General features: G+C 39.0%; 1 protein-coding gene across 2 annotated transcripts in view; it reads right to left on the bottom strand.

Moving 5' to 3' along the window:
- LOC131689125 (uncharacterized) overlaps nt 1-23,072 on the bottom strand; it is a 146,357-nt gene that overhangs the window by 86,061 nt on the left and 37,224 nt on the right. The window contains exon 1 of one of the 2 annotated variants that reach the window (XM_058973980.1): nt 2,316-2,385. The exons of the other annotated variant lie outside the window; for it this stretch is intronic. The gene's annotated coding sequence lies outside the window, so the exon portion shown is untranslated. Of the gene's footprint in view, nt 1-2,315; nt 2,386-23,072 lie in introns of those variants that run through there. 2 annotated transcript variants of the gene reach the window in all.

Here is a 23,072-nt window from a genome sequence, read left to right as displayed (position 1 = left end):
GAATGAAGAAGCGAATGACCTTAAGATAAAAATGTCTGTAATCGAAACAAAAATATTTGAGAGCTCAATTGGTCAAATGAGTCATAAAAAACTCTTGATATAATAAAATAATTCGAGATTAATCCGAAAATTAAAATTAAAATTTAATTTACAAAAATATGAGCAGACTTGTAAGGGTTAAACAATTAAATTGTTTGATTAGAAGTCATGAAGTCTTCAAATTTCTCCAACATGAAATCGATTTTTTTATTTAAAATTCAATAGAATTTCCTATCTTCGAAAGTGCTGGATTATTGAAAGAAAAAACCCTGCTTGGGGTTGCCACACCGGTTGTTGGAGGCGAATTGCGTGTCTTCGTTTAAGGTAAATCCGAATTCGCCCGGAAGAATCCATTGGATACTTTTGCAATTTTGCGTTACCCTTTCCCGATCAGAAACACATAACAAAAAGATTTCAAAACAATATCTTGCGTTGTTACTTGTTATAATTTTCTGTTATTTTAACTACTAACGAGACCAAATTTATAACACAATATTTTACGAGAATTGTATTCTGTTATAATCTTGTTATTTCATTCTGATCGGGTTCCTTTACCAGGCATCGTCCAGCACCCAGTCCTCGTAAACATCATTCTCGAGTTGCAGGCCCAAATCTTTAAGGAGGGCCCTCTTGGTGTTGGCAAATATTATTTTAAAAGTGCCATTTGGGTTTAATTTACCCCATTGAACCTTCGCTTCAATGGATCAATGTTCCTCACAAAAATTTTCGAAAGAAACTTTAATGTGATTTCACTCCCCGTGTTTGTTTACTGTGGAGCAGAGCAAAGCTCGCTCGGATTATCCTTCACAGCGAGAGGGGCTGGTGTTTTTAGAATCTTTGTGAATATCCGAGGAAGCAGTTCGACTGTTCTGTCGACCGTCTCAACTTTCGCAAAACTGATTTTGTAAAGCTGCGCAGTTCTCTGTCGCAAATTGATTGTAGTGTACTGCATGCCCAAGTGAGTGTTAATGCTGCAGTTGCCATCTACAAGCGACTACTACTGAGCTGTGTTGAGACCTCAGTGCCTAAATGTGAGCCTCCTAGCAAGCCGCCCTGGTCAAACAGCACTCTTTGAAAGCCAAAACGTACTCGAGCAAAAACCCTACGTGCGTACACAAATCGACGGAGTTCTAAGCGCATGTTCATTTTAGCCAGTAATGAGTATCGTTGTTAAAACAAGCTTCTGTACAAACGCTATGTTAACCGCATCCAGAAAAATCTACGCCGAAACCCGAAGGGCTTTTGGTCATTTGTCAACACGAAGTGAAAAGAAACTGGACTTCCATCAAGGATGCTTTACGAATGTACGCTTTTTGCCAGATTCTTCTCGAGTGTTTTTTCAACTGACTCGCCAACCGCAATCGAACTCGAAAATGCCTCTCGTGACGTTCCTGCTTGTGCTGTTGATTTGGATGTGTTTACTGTCTCTGAACAAATGGTTATATCTGCAATCCGGAAAACCAAGTCCTCTTATGCACTCGGCCTTAGTACTATACCTTCAACTGCATTGAAAAAATGTTCGGACTTACTTGTAACACCACTTGCATATATTTTTATCCTATCGCTTCAGCAGCAAACGTTTCCTGAGGATTGGAAATGCTCAGTAATGTTTCCGGTATTCAAGAAAGGTGACAAACGCAACATAGCGAACTATCGCGGAATCACTTTGCTAGGAGTCGAATATAAAGTGTTTGAATCAATTATCAACGAAGCGTTATTTTCTGCTTGTCGACACTACATCAGTACATCTCAGCACGGATTTTTCCCAGGACGTTCAGTCGAGACGAATCTCGTCTGCTTCATGTCATTTTGCACGGAACAAATGTCTAAAAAATTGCAGGTGGATACTATTTACACTGATCTAAAGGCATAGTTAATCATGAGATACTGATAACAAAGCTTGATAAGCTAGATTGTTCTACTAGATTCTGCCATTGGCTTCGATCCTACCTTGTGCACCGTGAAGTCGTTGTTCAAATTGGCGATATTGTTTCAGAATCCTTTTTCAACACTTCCGGAGTTCCTCAAGGTAGTACGCTAGGTCCACTACTTTTTTCACTGTTCGTGAACGATGCGGTTTTCGTTCTAAGGCGTGGAGGAAAGCTGTTTTTTGCCGACGACTTGAATTTTTTTCTTGTTATACGGAATGAAGCCGATTGCCGTGAGCTACAGCATCTTATTGACACATTTTATAGCTGGTGTGTAAGAAACATGATGGTCCTTAGCGGTGCAAAATGTTTTGTCATCAGCTATTATCGAACGAGAAATATGCTTACCTTCAACTATAACATCGCAGGAACACAGCTACAACGCGTTGATCACGTGAAGGATCTAGGAATCGTTCTTGATGAAAAGATAACGTAGGGGAACTGTGGGTAAGACGGACAGGTGGGGTAAGACGAACACATGGTTATTTTAGGCATATAACATATAAAGTTCAATTGCTTAATATGAGTACCCTCTTTTTATGGATATCCTTGAATTATGAAGCATTCAGTAGGCCTTGAATATTGTTAAACGCGAAAAATTTAAGCAAACATTGCTAATCAGTGTGCATCTTCGAGCGCATGTAATTTTTACGTCTCTGATTTTAAGGTTATCGAGGAAAAAATCAATTTTTTCGCGGATTTTTTCTTTTATTTCGATAATGTAACTCTTTAATGACATATTCGTGGAAAATAACAGGTATGTTTATATACGAGTAAATAAGAGCAAGCGTTTAAAAAATATGTGTACTGGTGAGGCAAGACGACCAGTCGTGGTTAATTCTATTGATTCATCCTTATATGAACGTCTCGCGTGTAGAAACTAAATTCTAGCAGCCAAACGTGGAGAACCATCCTGTTAGCTGATGTCTCACATGCAGTAGACCGCAAGATGTACGTTAATGTGACCGAGGCTGAATACGGAATTCCTAGGACCTGGAAAAGGTAGACGACTTTGTGCAGGTCCCATATTCTGGCTGTGTGTACTCGAGGATAATATATGTATTTAATATGTAACTTTCCAGTTTTATATAAATGATTGTGATTGACCATTGGAACTGATTGTATGGCCCTCTTTATGACAACGAAAAAAACGATATTAGAAAATACATCATTTGCTTCAACTTTAAATCGAATACCAAAACGTTATTTTTCACCTCGAATTGAACATATATATTAAGAAGAACCACAAACTATCCAAAACATCCGTTAGAAACAGTATATTTTAATGTTTTGTATTGTGATAATCCTTTCGGCGACATGTCCGTCTTACCCCCACCATATGTCCGTTTCACCCGCAGTCTGGAAAAAGTGCAGATATTTCTTTGTTTTCTATTTCTTTAAAAAAAGAAACTTGTTGATTTTTGTAACATAATCCCTCTGGGCTCTCGAAAGCCAACATATGGAGCTACAACATGGAGTATTGCATGTTGACAAAAACATGGTTTTACTATATTTTATTTCAGTATATCCTTAACATGTCCGTCTTACCCCCAGTTCCCCTATACTCATCACGTCTCAGCGATCGACAAAGCCAATCGATTGCTGGGATTTATTTTCAAAATATCCAACGAATTTTGGGATTCTCTATGTTTCAAGGCTCTTTATTGCTCATTGGTGCGCCCGCAGTTGGAATTTGCAAACGTCGTTTGGTGCCCTTATCAAGCTACATGGAGCATTAGGATCGAAGCGATATGCGTTACGTGAATTGCCGTGGAACGATCCATTAAACCTGCCACCGTACGAGGACCGTTGTCGTCTTTTAGGACTTAATACTTTAATACGCCGGAGAAATGCAGCGCAAGCTACCTTCGTGTCAAAGATTCTGCTGGCTGAATATGATGATCCGGAGCTACTAGCGCAAATCAACCTCTACGCACCTACCCGTTCTCTTTGTCCTCGAGCCCTGCTGCATTCTGAAATGCGCAGCACTAACTACGCTACCAATAGTCCAATCTTAGCAATGAGTCGTCGTTTCAACGAGTCTGCTGAAATTTTCGACTTCGTCATGAATTCTTCGCAGTTTCGTCGTCGTGTACTGTCACTAGCTTAATTATGTTTAATTTACCTTAGTTTAGTATAGTTCATTTAGACAAATTGTCAGTTGGACTTTTTATACAAATACAAATACAAATGCAAAAACATGCAACTAAATGTGAACGGCACAGAAAAGTGGAGTGCTTTACCAAAACATTACACTCTACGGTGAATGTGAAGAAAATAAGATATTTTTCCTCCTAGTTTTTAAGCGTTTTATACAATAAAAAGCCATGGAAGCGCTCCAAAATTCTGTCGAGTGATTAATTTAATTCGAAATTCTAATTGATTTCAACGCATATGGTATGCGTCGTTGATTGCTGGGAGGAAAGAAATATTCAGGGAACGCATGGCTAAATACTAACCCGAGAACAAGGTTCGGAAATTCCCTCACAGCCTCCCATCGCATGTCCTGGACTACGTTGGTGTTAGCACGATTACATCGGAACGTACCATATGACTAGCTTTTAGGAGAGTACAGCGAAATAAGATGCGACGTTGTTCAATCGTTTATTAAAAATATCTCCTCCAGTGTTGTAGATCAAATCTTATATAAAATTTTGTTTATTTTCTGAATCTATAATTAGGTTTGATGAAGGAGTTCATTTGAAAAAGTTATAACAGATTTAGAGAATGAAGGATGGTCAAATCGTTGTAACGTTACGAAAGAATGTGTCGATGGTAAATAACCCCTTAAGCACTTAAGGATATACATTCTGAATTTATGAATATCACGCCAGTATAATTTCCTGGTTACAAAACAACTTGAAAGCGTTTCAATAAACCATACGAAGTGAAATTTGACACTATATCTGATAAATCATTCAAGTGTCTGATAAGAGTTAAATTGCGTGACGTTACAACGCAAAGTGTATCCTGTTCTAACTTTAGTTCCGCACATCCAATAAAAGAAATTGTAGGATTTTTAGAAAATTATTTTTGAACACAAAGAGAATCCGGAATTTGAACAAAATTTCAGTGTTTTAATAAAATGAAAAAATACGCATTTTTCGTGACGTTACAACGCAGAAACAACCAAAACTTCTATTAGTTCAAAAAGTATTAGTGGTCAAATCAAGAAAAAAATCTTTCTAGTTTTTTTGTTCTACACTCAATAACGAACAAATTCCTTTAAACAAATATAAATTTCAATAATAGTTTCATGAAATAGAACTTTCGTTAGAAGTCAATAATTCAGGAGCCATTTTCCGAGAAATTCAACTTACTTTTCTATATATTTTTCAACTATTTGTCGAAATGTCAATAGTTGGATTAAATAACTTTTCAATGGTGTAAACACTACCGAATCGAGGAAAAAATATTGTGATACCAAAATAAGACAAAACAAAAACCTCATTCTGGTATACAGGCCGCGGAATGTGTCAATAGAGGCAAGAGGAATTAATAATTCCCAAACGGCATTTTGGTCATCTCTCCCGACAACATCAAATAAAGGACGGTTTGCATCATGTAGAAAATTGTCGTTTGTATAGCACATATTACAGAGTTTTGACAAGCTTAAAATGTAAAAAAATATATAGAAAAATCGCAATAAAATGTTTGACGAGCTGCATTGGTGACTCTGAAAAGGGCCGACGTGTTTGTTAGTGGACAGAAGAAATTCGAAGCTTATGTACTGATAATGGTCTGATACAATTGGGTCTTGCTACCGACATTTACAAGGCACGACTTCAAAACACGGAATAATAATTTCCATTTTTTTTTTAAACCAAACCATCGTTTATAGCCACCTATTGGGCGGTGCAAACAATTTAATAATATGCTTGCTCAACGGTCAAATAGTACGGACCAATCATGGCACAGATGATGATTGCTTTCACATAATCCAATATTTTCGATATAGTTGTCCTTATTGCAAAATTAGATGAACGGTTGCACTTATATTCGATCGGATTGGACAAATAGCTAGCCATTTCGATCAGTACAAACATTATTTCAGTTCAAAACTGGGAAAGTATTTCAGCTGAAAATTATGTTATGAAACGTTGGAAGTATTCTGCTCCAAATCAGAATTATCAAGTGTTCTATTTGAACGGATGTCCAAGCAGAACTGATTGCAAGGTCGTTTCTGAATCGTTACGGGACAACAAATTTACAATAAATTTAAAAATAAATGTTTACGACAGATGTGTTGTACACAACTAGGCAAAGAACTGCACGTTTATCGTTCGCATTCATTCAACGGACGAATAACGAAACGGCCTGCAGGATACGACGAGTACAATAGATCATGTAATCGCGACGTAGGTATAGGCCCACATGTATGCCAGGCATGCAGATAATTATCTCGCCAGAGCAAAGTACATAACTTAATCTGTCCCATTTAAAAAGTCTCCTTCGGCGGTAAATCAATTTCACCGAAGCGTCGTCGCAACCACTTCGGTTCGCAATTTGTATATTATGGACTTCGTATCGCTCCTAAGGATACCCGTTCAGACAACAACCGGTCGTTCAGATTCGATTTCATATAATGTAGCATGAAAGCTGTTCCTCTTTGGCTGATGCGGCCTTTGAATTAGGTTGTAAAAAGAAAAGAAAAGCACAATCATGGGAGCCATTAGCTGTACATTCTTTCATCCTCAACTTCACCTGCCGTTCGTCATCAGCCACTTCCTGTCGCGGTAGATGAGATTGTTTTTCATGAAACAAAAAAAAAAGATCAACACAAACGGAGCCCTGGACCCGGATTAAGCACCGTTCATTTATGAACCTTTTCGCTGCTGTTGCAATTTAACATCATGATCCACTTCGATTGCGGCTTGTTATTTTGTGGTGGTCAGTGTCTCGTTACGGAGGTTATTTATGATAGAGTTGAAGCTTCCGATGATCGACGCTTTCATGTCGTTAGTTTTATGTCGCTCGAACACCTCTCGGTTGGGTGAGTTGAATGCGTCATTGTGAGCGACGACGTGATACAAATATACATACATATACGATAATTTTGTATAAGCCATTGAATGATTTCGGAACCTGTCGAAGTGCTTGGAAGTTCACGGTGTTCGTGTTCTCTATTTGATCGAAATTAACCACCCATATGGAAGCACTGCTAGACTGGTGATATATCTATCAGGAGCGATTGTGATTAATGTTTTTTTCCTTTTTGCCATTTTCGTCGCTGACGGTGCAAAAATTAAACTTCACAAATTGTATGGAAATAGACCTTGAAACGTCTGCTGTACTCACTTTCTGTGTACCAAACAATTCGATTCTAGCTCAAAGCAAAGCCGATATCAATAACCTGTTCCAGAATATAATGGACGTCAGTCAAGGCAAAAAAAACGCGCGCATTATGCCACAATCGCACCTTCAGATCAGACAGTCCAAAGCCAACAACTAGTAATCATACTTCGAGACGTACGGGATGGTGGCTACGTGCGTAATCTTCGACCTGATCCGACAGAAAAAAAAGTCGAGCAAAATCGTCTGGCGTAAAATACTTCGGTAGAGTCGAACACACGTACATATGTGGGTTAGATAATTGAAATAATTGCTAGCGTCTGATCGTCGCTTTCGAAACCGTTTTTTTTTGTTTTACTGCTTCCCTTCCCAATCCACGCTGAAAACGCAAGAGCTATTCTCAATAAGTGAAGGGGGTAATTTTGGCGGAATAGTTAGCATGTTTGAAAATAAAATCCATCAACGTTGGCGCCCAATGGTTGGCCGAAGTAAAGTTTTACAGCAGTCAATATATTCTATCACTGAGTGATTTGAGGTATCTTCAGACCCGTAGCGTACGGTTGGCCAGGTTGGCCCTCGCCAAGTGCGCCAACCATAGGAGGCGCTGAGTAAGTGGGTAAGTGGGATGTCATAAAATAAGTCAGAATAAATAATGTAATATTAATTCCCAAAAGTAAAAATTGGATAAAACTCATATAACTAGTGCTAATTTGGGTACTTGTTTAGATACATCGTCTAACTAGAGTCTAGACACTCAGGTGGTGTTAGTTAATGACGAGATGAGTTTGAAACTAACTTGCTGCCAGCTTTGGTGCTAGTGTAGCTTTATTGTCTAACTAGCCCAAAGTCTGGTACTGGTTACATTCCAACTATATGGTGAATTATTGCGACACGTTCGAACCAGCGTAACTTTTTTAATACTTAGCCGAAATAAACCAAATGTTGTCCAGTTTTTCATTAGAGTGTATTGTTTACATTTGCTAAGTTTGTCAGTTGTCAGTGAAAAGCTGGTCGAGATTGAAGAAAATCAACAATCCAATAACCATGGATGACGCCGGTGGTTGAGTGGTAAGCGTGACCGCCGCTTACCCCAGTGGGGCTGAGTTCAATCCCAGCCGAGGTCGTTGAGATTTTCTGAGGTGAAAATCCTGTAGCCACTTCGTCCTGCGGAAGGAAGGTGAAGCCATTGGTTCCGGTCCATGTGTCAATGGGCCGGTATATACACACTTAAAAATATTTACATCTCACCAGATGCACATAAAAGGAACGTCACAATTCACTTGAATTTACATTCAAGAACATGTTAAAATGCGCTTTGTTCATAATTCTCCATCTCTATTCAACCGAGTTCTACATCAAAAGAGACACAATATTTTATTTCACATGTCAAAAGATGTAAAATTCCATTATTAGATAGACAAATACGTCGCAGTGTTATTTACGTCAAGTGTAATTTTCATTTTTTCTAAGTGTGTAGGATCCAGAAGGTGGAGTTACCTCTCTGGCGTTGGTGATTGGCACTTAGTGTGGACAAAGGTCGATGGAAATAAACAAAAGAAAAACGAAGGGGCGCAAAACTGAGACTTCGCCAAGGGCGCCAGAAGACCACGCTACGGCTCTGGGTATCTTATCATGTGAAAGCTATAGATTTAATGGTATGAAAATGAAAGATACATATTTGCAGTCCTCGGTAAAGTTGGGAATAACGCAATAACACTTTCTCTAAAAACTGATTTTTTTGTCTTCATTGCTTAAAAATAATGGGACATTAGGTAAAAAAAATCAACGTGCAGATTTGTAATGATGTAAGGCAAACTACGAAGCGTTCGGCCAGATGTGCGCAACCCGACCTAAAAGTCCAAAGTCAGTGCTACGGTCATGCATACCTAAGCCTTCAGCCAAGACTTTGCTTCAGGAGGGGCTTAAAAGATTAATGAACAAATATATTATCAGGAATCAGTAGCGACTAGCTCAAATGGCACGGTCTCCATATTGACCGCAGATTTGTGCCTTGCTGTGATTTGTATATTAGGAAAGGAAAGGAAATGATTGGGAAAGTGGTAAGGTTTGGGATAAGGAAAATAACGACACAGAGAAACATAGATAATACAGAAGTATTTTTCACGCTCAATGGCACAAAAGACACTTCTCGATGAGCGGATATATCAACACCCCCGAGGGGCTATTGTGAGAACAAAACGACAAAACCCCAGAAGATACATTGTGATCCACATACGGCTTCAACCGATGTAGGTTCAAAAACTTTCTGCGGCGTTACTACAAACATACTGCTGTATTTTCTCTGTAATCGACTTGGTTCTCAGAACTTCCTAGTAAACTCTATAGCTCTTTACTACACTGGGTTAGGAACAATAGCACATTCTTGAGTTTCAGCTCCCTGTAGTTACATAGGTTGGAGAACCAAAAATCCGGATAAGCAATTGATTTTGTGCAGGGCAGTTATATATCAAATGATATGAGGTTCCGTAATCGGATTCACAAAGATCACACGAATAATACTCAGCATGCTGAATAGTACCTATGTGATAGTTGAGTTTGCAATATCCCGTCAGTTCCCTGACTAGAATACTGTCTGAAAAATGCAACAAATTCATTGATATTTTCAAACTTATATCCGGCAGCAAAGTCCTTGTTTGAACGCAAGTTTGCAAGCTTGGAATTTTTGGGATGCATCCCAAAAGCGAATGCTTTATTCAACTTCTCGGCAGTGATAGAACTAGTTCTGGAACAACAAGGTCAGATGCAGCGCCGTCTCTAGCCAATTCTCCCGCCCATTCATTTCCAGTAACACCGCAATGACCAGGTACCCATAGAAGGTAGATAGCACTTGAAATGCTAAATTCTTCGACTTGAGTTCGACAAGTTATTACTAATTTCATTACTAACTCCCTTCTCAGGTGAGTATTTTGCTTTACATGACACTTCGCTTTCTGAAAACCATTCGGTTTCTAGCGCGCCAATACGTTCATGCAATCCATCTTCTCTTGAACGAAGCATAATAGCCATGCCATCATCGAATCTATATCTAAAAACTCACGCTGCGCCGCGCCGCCATCACCGAGACGCCCGTTAAACAGCTCTACGGAAGCTCTCGAGCGCTCCAACGCAGTTGCGCTACCAGCCAGCAACCAGCTCAGTCGTCCCGGCACTGCGTTCGGAGGTCGTTAGGGGGTCTTCAAAACTCCCTTCTCAGGCGAGTATTTTGCCTTTAATGATAATCCGCTCCCTGAAAACCTTTTGCTTCATACCACCGTCGCATACAGCACATGATTTCCTGTCCGTCTACTACCAGAACGTTCGTGGAATGAGAACTAAAAGGCTTGCCCTCACTTCCTGCGACTACGATACTATGGCTCTCACCGAAAACTGGTTACGTGATGATATATTAAATGCTGAGCTATCGACGAATTACGCAATCTACCGATGCGATCGTAACTCTTCTACCAATCATCCAAGCCGCGAAGATGGTGTTCTTGTAGCGAAAAAAACAAAATTTAACTGGAACTGTACTAAAGTTGCCTGGATGTAAACATTCGGAACAAGTTGTCGTACGCGTTTCACTGCCAGGCCGATCTTTATATGTTTGCTGCATTTATCTGAGTCCGAACAGCGATCTTGACATGTACAACTTTCACTCCTCTGCGGTCAAAGACAATATACTTGTTGTAGGCGATTGAAATCTCCCTCATCTTCGGTGGATTTTCGATGCAGTGCTACATTCCTGAAAATGCAATATCGGAACAAGTGATGGAACGATTGTCGCTGGCGGTTTGTATCAAATCGGCTCTCTTAGCAACGCGTCGGACCCTTGATTTGGCCTTCGTCAACGACACGCAGGCTTGTTATTTGCTCACACAATGTGCCACAAAGAGCGAAATACACCGATTAAAAATAGAGCAGCGCAAAAACACTGCGATGTGCAGAACGACCGCACAAAGAGAAACTTGAAAACGAAAAAGAGAAAGATCTGTGCACCAAGAGCTGCACAATTTCGTTCAAAGAGTCACCTTGAATAGCCTTTTTTGTGCCTCCCCTCACTGGAAAGCAGGTAGGAAGGCGAATCAAACTACAATTCAGATAAAGTTTGATCGGAAGAACGTTTTAAACATGTTTTTTTTTGGTTGCCTTCTCTACTTACGTGCACGTGGGACCAAGATACACACTAAAGAGCCTCTTTATTTCTACTCTTTGTGCCGCGCAGCCATGGAGTAGAATACACTTGTGGGAACAACACGCATCGGAGTGAAGAGGTTTATTGTGAAAGAGAAGAGCGGTGGTTCGCATGAAAAGTGCAAAGAGCTTTTGTTATTCTTCTCTTTATTTGCTCTGAGGTGCATAACATCCCTGACGACACGGACGTGTTTGAACTGATTGAGCATCCGTTATCTATACTGAAGGTAGACCCTTACCATAAACCCTTCTTTTTGAAATTTGATATGCGTTCTGATGGTAGTGACGCTTTTGATACAATCAATGACGATCTCAACTTTGACTTTACTCGATGCGACCTCAATAAAGTTTCAATTGCTATTGATGCAGTCAATTGGCGTGATGTGCTGGATGGAAACGATTTAGATCAGGCAGTTGCGGCGTTCTATGAGGTAATAAACGTATCAGCAGAAAAACAGATTTTAAATTTCCGTTGTGGAATCCCGAGCTTGGTCGCCTACGCAAAGTACTCCGGAAACAACGAAAGCAATACTTACGTCTTAGGACCGACGACAAAAAAACTATTCTTCGTCAAATGGAAGTGCAGTATGAAACAACCCGTAACAGTGCATTCGGTTAATATCTGAACCAAGTCCAACGCAGCCTTCGAAATAATAACTCGACATTCGTATGCCTTGTATTGATCTAACAATTGTTGTGTACATCCACGGAGTTTACTTGGGTTTAAGACCCCAAGCTTTGCCGAAAGCCCGTCCGCACTGGCCAAAGGCAATGCAAGCTTTCTTGATTCTGAAATCGATGTGAGCTGACCAATTAAGTTTAAAATCAAGAATTACCCCAATGCACTTAACTTGATCTGCGGCAATAATTTCCGAGTCGCAGGACTCCGGTTGTAATCCTTCCACTATGGTCCCAAAACTGTATTTAGGAAGACAAAACTGTTTGCGCCTAAACCGTTGGTTTTAGATATATAGTATCTTCGGCAAACTTTCTTAGAACTTTCTAGCCGTTTTTTTATATTAGTTGAATTAGGTGGTCCTTGTGGTTAGGGTGTTCAACGTATCAACTTCTTAGATATGTAAAATTCAGCTACATAATGTTCTACAATGTTATAAATCAATCAAATTTAAGCAACTTTTCTGAAGAAACTATGTGGCTATCTCTAATGGTTCATGTGATATGATTTTTGCAATATTTAAGGTAGGGTGGCTCTTTAAAAATTGGTTTTCTCTTAATATCTTTTTATGTGTTAATTTCTCGTTAATATTTTGTTCTAAAGGTTTTTAGAACTTTTGTAAATACATATTTTTGCCGAAGCAATGAAGTTTCTATCTCTTTTGTTTGCATAGTTACAGGCGATTTTCAAAACAAAAATGGTTTTTTTTAAAGCTATATATGTTCCAACATTGCAAATGGATTTTCATGGGGTTGCTGCAAATCAAAAAGTGTGTGCAAATACTGGCGATCATTATATTATAATCATCGGCGAAACCATATGTCGGAAGCCCTAGCTCAATAAGTTTATTCAACAAGACATCGGTGACAAGGTTCCATAGAAATGGTGACAGCACACCACCTTGAGGACATCCGCAAACACTCACACGGTGTATTTGGTAGAACAATTTTATTCGAAAAAAAATCGGCATCACTAAAACTTCAGCATGTGATAGAATGGGCTGTTCTCTTTCATTTGAAAGTAAAATTAAAATATTCTGTCGGGGGCTCCAGAACAACTTTTTATTTTAAAGTTTTTTTGTTTGAAAACTTAGGGTTTTCAATGAAACTGGTTCACATTTTTGCCCCTAGGTAGTACTTTCGACATTCAAATATTACCAGAAGTGAGAATCTGATGGACAATTTCATTTTATACAACTTTGTAGAAAACTGCTTCGCGATCTAAAATCGCCAGAGAAAGCTATTAAATTTTTATCGAAGTTTCTAGATTCGCGCGGGGCCTATTTGTTAAGAAGCTTTATTCCAAAAACGTTTTTATTTGTAAAAAAATGGATTGCCTTATTTTAACAGTGTGTTCAAAAGAACCTGAATGCTAGCAAAGTTTCACCTTTAAGCGTAAAAAGCATAAATCCAGATTCCACCGTTTTAGCGCACCAATGATATTTTAGGAGCATGGAGATATAGAGAAGAGTTTATAAAATTTGAACGAAATTAAGACTTTTGAAAGATGCTAGATAATGCAGAAAAATGAAACAATTTTTTTTTCTGTCACAGACATATTTGTTTCTACTTTTTTATTTCTTCACTCATTCTGGAGTATGTATGTAATCTTAAATCAACCTTTTTGCTCGTTAGCATCTTGTGGGATATATTTGGCCTAAATTTTAAGTTTATATTTGATTAAACTCGATTAGATATTCAGTCATTTGATTTGATTTCGATTGAGAATCCTGATAGACAGTTTCATGAAGGATAGAAAAATAATTAGATGAGATTTATGTTCAAGTTTGTTAACTTTTGGGAATCGCTGTGCATTGAACAGAGATCGCAATAGTAAATGAGAAATAAAGGTTTTGTCTATTGTACGAAGATAGCGATCTCAATATAAAAGTAGATATAGAAAGTATCACCTTTACTCGAAAGACGTATTGCATTTAATGTATTCAGATTCTGAACTGAACTGGCAACTCTGACTTCTTGGTATGTTATCTTTGCTCTTATCCCATATTATGAGGGAAATCTTCAATAAACTTGTATTACTTTGAGAATTTATTGAATGTATGGTCCAGCCTGATATTTTCTTGTTCGTTTTCTGTTGTGGTCCGTGTACAACGAGTAACGACTGCAGAATTTCTTCTTAAAGGAAATTATGAAACATGGTTTTGTTCTTTTTTCTAAGATTGTGTGAAGTGTGCTCGATTTGGATATAAAATTTCAGGACAAGCAAAAATCTGCATCTATAAATTCTGATGAAATGAATCTACCCCAAAAGATAACAAACATGGATCCAAAACTCGAAGAGCTTTTTTCATTTTCTTTTAATGTTGATAAAGACAAACAGGACTCTCAACCCAAACTTGCTATAAAATCCGTCGTTTATTACAATGACTCGAACTGTCTACTTTAGTTCATTCAAATATAAAGCTTTAAGCCAATTGTATTTTACCAGGCAGGATAGGATCAGGGAGAAGGGTCATTCTAGTTTACATTAGCTATCCCCTAGAGCGAGAAAAGAGATGAAAAAGGCATGATAAAATCCGTTACTACATTAATCAACATCTTGAGAAGGTATAAGATTATCGATTTCCGCACCTCCTTGTTCATAAATTGTCATTTTCGCCCAAGACCCGAAAAAATCTGAAAATATATTTTTTTCTGCTGTGAATGGGACTTTGTATTCATTGAAATTTATCTGAATTTACTGTTCATTCAAACCCAACATTTTTTTGTAAGTCCTTGTTAATCGACTTCTTAATCCATAGGCCCCGCGCACACCTAAAAAGTGATAAAATTTTATTAACTTTCTCGGGTGATTTTATATCGATTTATAGCATTCTACGAAGTTGTAGACAATGGGATTGTTCATCAGAGTCTCACTTTTAGTATTTTTCGAATGTCTATAGTACCAATTAGTAGCAATAATGTGAATTAATTTCATTAAAAAACTTATGTTTTCAAGCAAAAAACTTTAAAATAAAAAAATGTTCTAGACCCCCCGACAGAATATTTTAATTTTACTTTCAAATGAAAGGGAAAATCCATTCTTTCATATTCCGAACTTTCACAGATTTTTTTGAATAAAGTTGTTCGACAAAGACACCGTGACTCAGTTTCCTTATCTCTAATTGTCTTAACCCTTTATAAGGCAGTGGCAACTATATTGCCACCTTTTCGTTTCGTTCAAAAAGCAGGAATATTAATTGAGAAGTATTCCAATCATATAAAATCTACTTGTTAGAAGAAGACCCAACTCTTCTTATTACTTTTTGTTGAGATACAGTGAAAAGTGTCATATTGGTGAAGAGTTTCTTGAAAAAAATAAAAAATACGGCGATTTCGCTTTGGACAATAAAATTAGCTCGATTTTGAAAAAGAATTCTCTGGACCCTATAAGTTGGCGATGCAAATTCACGGTGTCCACATTAACAGCATTGAGAGGGTGCAGAAATGTTTCATCAGGTATGCTCTTCGCCTTTTACCTTGGACCGACCCAGTTCGTTTACCGCCGTATGTGCAACGTTGCGCATTAATCTACCTGCCTACGCTTGCTGACAGGAGAATAAAACATCAACGAATGCTTATTTTCGACATTCTGGACGGGAACATTGAAAGCAGCCAACTCTTGGGTAAACTTAATGCAATGCACCTAGAAGACAAACACGCCAAGTGGACTTTTTCCGTTTACCGTTGTGCCGTACACAATTCGGACGAAACAACCCGTTAAATGTATGTTGTCGTGTGTTTAATCAAGTTTCATGTTTTTTCGATTTTAATGTTGCAAGATGTAGTTTTAGTATTAGGATTAGTTGATAAGCCAGTCTGTGCGATTGATAGTCGAAGACCTATATATAAATAAATAAATATTCAAATTTGGAAAATCAACTTTTATTTGGTTTATGAGTGGTAAAAATCGGAAAGAAAAAAATAAAATGAATAAATGGATGTCTGTAATCTGTGGTCTCATTTTTAAACTTATCCTCAGAATCCAGGGGTTATTTACTGTTAATCAGGTAAAAACCAGTAACCCACATTAATTTCTTTTTGAATTTCTGATCCAGTTCGATATGTCTTTTAATAAGTTTTACGTATTACGTAAAACTTATTAAGTAATACGTAATACGTAAACGTATTACGTAAAACTTATTACGCATTTTTCGCTTTAAAATGAAATTAAGTGCTAATTAAAATATTTCCCAATTCAAATAGTAACATCGTTAACATTGGAAGAAAATAATAAGAAAATTGTGATAACGTTTCGCTTCACATTTCTTAAAGGATCCCAATTTGAAATATACATTGAAAGCGTTCATACTAACATACCGTAAACCGGGGTGACATTGATCACTTTTCGAAGTAATCATTGCATACTTCAAGACGCAACACATTTTTTTCAAGTTTAATATTTTTAAACCATGTACTGATGTATGGAGAACAAGATTGGATGGTTTTACCTAAAATTGTCCCCTTACAGATATTTTTCCAAAAATGATTTCAAGTTGAAGTCCGTTTTCGTATTCCGGGGTGACTTTGATAACCTGCATGTTCACCCACATTAAGTTATTATTGTCAATGTTTTTCATTGAAATGTTTGTTTAAACTGATTCTGAAAAGATATGCATTGTTAAATAGATGTTAATTGGTATTATACAAAGTATTTTAATGTACTGGAAAATTTGAGTAACCAAAATTAGTATAATTCGTGTCCAACTAGAATAAAAGATTCTGAAAACCTTTAAAACTGCTAAAATTGTTTTATTTCAGTGCATTATCGATGTACAAAAAGTTTTATCCATTCTAACACATTGAAATATTGAACAATAATTTTTTTTTGCGAATTTTAGCTTAAAATAATTTGAAATAATTGCCAACAAGTTTTACAAAAAAATGTATTTAAAATAAACAAACTCTTAAAACTAAAGTTGGTACATCCCAATCTTAAGAAAATAAAAACGCGCTTGTAATTTATTACTTTTGCTCAAATCTGAGATTTATTTGTTTTATAAAAATTAGACACTTTACGTAGCTTCGTAAAAATAAGGTAAAGTCAATTTTCGGTTTTTTTTGTAGTTTTTGTACCCGAACAATATACTCAAAAAGTATAACAAATCAGTATTTTATAAGTTTAGAGTAAAAATCAGTTCAAATTAAAATGATTCGGTAGATTATTCTGGTTTAATAAGCGATCTAGGAAAAAAGTTTCGAGTAATCAGTCACCCCACTGATCAAAGTCACCCCGGTTTACGGTACATTACAGTTCCCCTTGGAAAAGGTAACGTCGGTTGGTATATAATCCAAAAACTGAAAATCCATTTAAAAAGACCCTTTCGTAGATCAGACGCGTCGAAATTTGAACAGTCGTCTAATAACAATCACATTTCGACCACATCGTACGACCAAGACTACCTTGAAACGATTGTTCAATGTAAGCACCAAAATTGGTAAATAGTTCGAAATGAAAACTAGAAAGAAATTATTGCTACCGACAATCGAACCATTAAAACATACAATACGTCCACCGTGTCTCCGATATCAAGCTTTGCGAAATTAGGCCTGCTGGAACTTATCGAATCTATGACAGCCACCGTGAACCTTACAAATGATTGTCGTTCATACCACCAATGGTGGTGGCAGGAAAATGTTATAAATTTCCCACTCGGTCGTATTGAGAGCATCCAATGGCTCGATACAACGGTCCGATGATCACAAACAAGGAAACCCATATCTGCCTGCCACGCTACCCTACCATACTTTTCGACAGTCAGTCCTCCTCGGATTGGCAATTCGCATTACACCAATCCGATCAATAGCATATCATTTGTCGGAATGAAGCCACACTTCTTCAAGTGCTTCATTATGCGTTTTGGGCTAATGACTCGAGTAAACCTCGGCCGTCGATGCGGTTCAGTGGCGGGTGAAGCAACGCGTACGACCCTTGTGAAATGATATACCGCAAAAGTGCTAGGAGGTTGCCAATATTAATTACCCCGAAATGGAGCACATCCTGTGTGAAACTGCTCGTACGGTGTTGCCAATTATTATGCATTTAATTTGCTCGCGAAATTGGTTTACAAGGTGTATATGACGAAAACCATTGTGACCTTTTTATTTTTTCTTGAGTAGATGTACAGTTTACGAATTTGAGAATACATTAGATGTATTTGCAATTTGAAGTAACAGGAAAAAAAATACAAATAACGACAAACTTTTTTATGCGATTTTATTTTACGCAGTTTTTTAGACAATTTTTGTACTTAGTCGTGATCGACACCATATTTTTTTTTTCTTTGTGTGATAGAAAGGCAAATCTTTGTGCTATTACGCTTACTCTCAACTACTCAGAGTTTGACTTGTGTACTAACATAACTCGTGATTAGGCGTTTAAACCATTAACACAAGTAGTATTCCTTTTTAGATTTAACATCCATGAATTCTGGTCGAGAAGACAACCATTTTCAAGAGTCGAAGACCAATTAAAATTCAATTTGGAAATTTTAAAAAAGTTGCCATCTTTGAAAACAAAAAAGCAGTTTTTTGCTATCCTTCACACAATGTTCTTGAAAGTCAACCAATGTATTCGGGACATCAACAACATACACACATCGAAAAAATCGTCTAAATTTACGTCTCTTGATTCTGATACATACGAGCATCAAAAATGATTTAGTTTTACGTTTGATTTAAATTTTACATGACATTGAATTTCGTAAATCATGTAATTTTACTACACATATGGCGTTAGTTCTGAATGACAGTAAGTGTAATTATATGTCATAGAGCATGTAAAGTATATGTTACATGTAAAATTAAATGGAACACTGTAATGTTTCGACATTTCGTGAATTACGGCTTGTTAAATTATGTCATGTTTGCAATTACGTCAATGATAAAATTCATATTTTTTGGTGTGTGCTACTTATGCATTTTGTTGTTTTAGGCGTCAAGTTATGTGAACTGTTTAGATTTTGTCTCTAACTGGCGCCAATTTTGTGTCAGCTTGGATTTTCGTCTAACAGCAAATTGGTGTCAGTTCAGAGGTCTTTCAAATCTTTTGTAACAATATTTAGAAGCAACCAGTTCTCAACTATGTCTCGATATTGTTTACAAACCACATTACACAATTAACTCATTAGGATGACATGGGGTCTCTACATTCAAAACGAATCATTGGGAGCGCAAATTCTTCTGTTTTTTCCTCCCTCGAATTGTGAGCAAAATGCTCCCAGATGATTCGTTAGTGGTCCATTTTTTATATATAACTGAAATTGGTGCATCTATACAGAAAAATAAATCAACTCAAAGAGTACACTCATTTACCTTAAGGGGCGTCTGGTGTAGTGGGTGAAAATCGAATTTTTTATCCGCTTAATTGTTAGTATTGAACATCAAGAATAGTCTTCCCAATCTCGTCGTTCTGAACAGCCATGCATTCCTCGCGCGTATTTGCTATAATACACGCAGATTTCAATCTATCGGCAACAATTTTCGAAAAACTGACAGCGATAAAAATACAGTGTAAACAGTACACTCTAAACTACTTCTACCCAAATTTTCAAGAGAAAATTACCAATAGGATATTTTCTACAGCGTTTTTTCCGTGATGCAACTTGATACGGGACACCCTTTAATAGCGTTTTTTCTCGAAACCACGTTTTTAAAATTGGCATACACGATAACTCAAAAACTAATCAACGAGTTTACTTGATTTTTTATGACATTGCAGAAAAGTGAGCGAATTTTATAGTAAAATATGAGATTTTTCGGTTTTCATGAAGTCATTTTCTGACACTCGACCTTTATTCTATATTTTTGGTTCATCTTATTGAATTTCCTATGTCATACAATCTTAGCAAGAGTTATCGTGTTCCTCGACGTGGAAATGGTTGGACGTCTACTCTTGAAACGTTCGTAGGTGTGGCGCGACTAAATTTTTTTTTCATGTGCAATGAATTTATAAATAGATCTTAATGTTACACAAAAAATCCATTGTTACCTTGCCTTCAAAACCGTAAAACAAAATAAATTTTGGTTTGAGCACTTCACACCAGACGCTCCCCTTACCCGTAGAGATTCGAATGGACTGGAAAGTTCACCCGAAATCCTTACGCTGTTTTGTACACCGTCCATCGTTGTTTTAGTCAGTCGAGTCAGCTTCCCGGGAAAGCTGTTTTCGTCCATGATTTTCAATAGCTCTACGCGGTCGAAACTGTCGCATGCCGCCTTGAAGTCGATGAACAGGTGATGCGTTGGGACCTGGCATTCACGGCATTTCTGAAGGATTTGCCGTACGGTGAAGATCTGGTCCGTTGTCGACCGGCCATCGATGAAGCCGGCTTGATATCTTCCCACGAACTCATTTACTTTAGGTGATAGACGACGGAAGATGATCTGGGATAGCACTTTGTAGGCGGCATTCAAAATGGTGATCGCTCGGAAGTTTTCACACTCCAAATGGTCGCCTTTCTTGTGAATGGGACAGATCACCCCTTCTTTCCACTCCTCCGGTAGCTGTTCGGTTTCCCAGATCCTGACTACTAACTGGTGCAGACAAGTGGCCAACTTTTCCGGGCCCAACTTGATGAGTTCTGCTGCGATACCATCTTTGCCAGTTGCTTTGTTGTTCTTGAGCTGTTGGATGGCATCCTTAACTTTCTTCATCGTTCATCGGAGTTGGTTCATTCCCGTCCTCAACTGCACTGACGTAGTCAAATCCTCCGTTGCCTTGCTCATCTGTACCTACATTCTCCTCGCCGTTCAGGTGCTCGTTGAAGTGCTGCTTCTACCTTTCGATCACCTCACGGTTGTCCGTCAGCTGGCTCCCGTCCTTATTCCTACATATTTCGGCTTGCGGCCTTTACGGGATGTGTTGAGCTTCTGGTAGAACTTCCGTGTATCTTGAGAACGGAACAGCAGTTCCATTTCATCGCACTCCGCTTCTTCCAGGTGGCGTTTTTTCTCCCGGAAGAGGCTTGTCTGCTGCCTCCGCTTCTGTTTGAATCGTTCCACATTCTGTAGGGTTCCATGCTGCAGCATGACTGCTCGCACTGCATTCTTCTCCTCCAAAACCGCTCTGCACTCCTCGTCGAACCAATCGTTCCGTCGTCTCCGTTCCTCGTACCCGACAATGTCCTCAGCTACGTTGTTAATGGCTGCTTTTACTGATCTCCAGCAGTCCTCTAGAGGAGCCACGTCGAGCTCTCCCTCGTACGGCAACGCTGCCTCGAGGTGCTGCGCGTATGCAGTGGCGACATCTGGTTGCTTCAGTCGCTCCAGATCGTACCAAGGTGGCCGTCGGCACTGTACATGATTAATGACTGATAGTTTTGGATGCAATTTAAACATCACCAGGTAGTGGTCAGAGTCGATGTTAGCGCCACGGTAGGTCCTGACGTCGATAATGTCGGAGAAGTGCCGTCCATCGATCAGGACGTGGTCGATTTACGATTCCGTCTGTAGCGGTGATCTCCAGGTGTAACGATAAGGGAAGCTGTGCTGGAAGAAGGTGCTACGAATGGCCATGTTCTTGGAGGGGGCGAAATCAATGAGTCGAAGGCCGTTCTCATTCGTCAGCTGGTGAGCGCTGAACTTTCCAATCGTCGGTCTGAATTCCTCCTCCTGGCCTACCTGAGCGTTTAAGTCCCCATTGATGATCTTGACGTCGTGGCTTGGGTAGCGGTCGTATTCTCGTTTGAGCTGCGCGTAGAAACCGTCTTTGTCATCATCGGTGCTTCCGGAGTGAGGTTTGTGCACGTTTATTATGCTGATGTTGAAGAAAAGGCCCTTGATCCTTAACCTGCATATTCTTTCGTCGATCGGCCACCAACCGATCACGCGCCTTTGCATATCGCCCATCACAATAGAAGCTGTCCCTAGCTCATGCGTGTTGCCGCAGCTCTGGTGGAAGGTATGATTACTTCTAAACGTTCGCACCATGGATCCTGTCCAACACACCTCCTGCAGCGCTACGATTCCGAACCTGCGGTCCTTGAGAACATCGGCGAGTACGCGGGAGCTCCCGACGGAGTTGAGAGATCTACAGTTCCACGTTCCGAGCTTCCAATCGCTAGTCCCTTTTCGACGCAGTGGTCGTCGCCATTGGTATCGGTTCACATTCTTATCTTGTTGACTTTTCGCTGCAATTAGTTTTTTACGGCTGGCTCGCAGGGCCTGACACCAACCTCCTAACTTTCCGGTGGACCATAGTGCACAGTTGAGCTTAGAGTACTTCACTGGCACTCGATCGATGATCAGTCGCCCCTAATATGGGGAACAGACGCTGTTTTGAGCCGCTCCTCCTGGAGATCAGACGCTTAGGCGATCAGGTCTGCAGCAGCAAACCCCCCTTCCCTGTCAGCCTACGACCAAAGTTTCCACCGGGGTTGGTTACCCGATCTTCCCTAAGGTTGCTCGTAGTTCCCGGCCAGAACCACGGGGAGGTAGGGATAGGAGTTGCTGGGAAGAGGCTCTGTCTTACGCATTACCCAGCCTTTACCGACCACCGACGACTTGAGATTTCTGTTGTCTATTAACTAGACAACACGTTCCATAACGAGATCTCTAGTGATATGTGTGAACTCACTCCCTTCTAGCACCTGGACCGTAAACTGGATATTAAATATTAGATGCGCGATCCGCGCCATTATCCAAGAACCTACGCGAATATGCGATTGGGCACACGGTTATAAAACCGAACATCTACACGTGAAATTGCATCAACGCTAGTACACGCGAAATACAAACGCCCACGCGATCGGACATGTTAACTTACAAACGCCTGAGCCCTTCGCGATGGTACACAAAGACGAATATGTAATCGCGACCTCAAGATCGCTCAAATATACGTTAATTCTCAAGCAATCGTAAAGTCTCTATGCCCACACATCTGAACCGTACACTCAATATCACAGTCAGAATCACGGCCCGATGCAATTTGGCCTTCAGGAGTGTTTT

This window comes from Topomyia yanbarensis, chromosome 3 (genome assembly GCF_030247195.1).
Source record: "Topomyia yanbarensis strain Yona2022 chromosome 3, ASM3024719v1, whole genome shotgun sequence".
In the NCBI taxonomy this organism is placed as follows: domain Eukaryota; kingdom Metazoa; phylum Arthropoda; class Insecta; order Diptera; family Culicidae; genus Topomyia; species Topomyia yanbarensis.
This window is presented reverse-complemented; position numbering and strand designations above follow the sequence as displayed.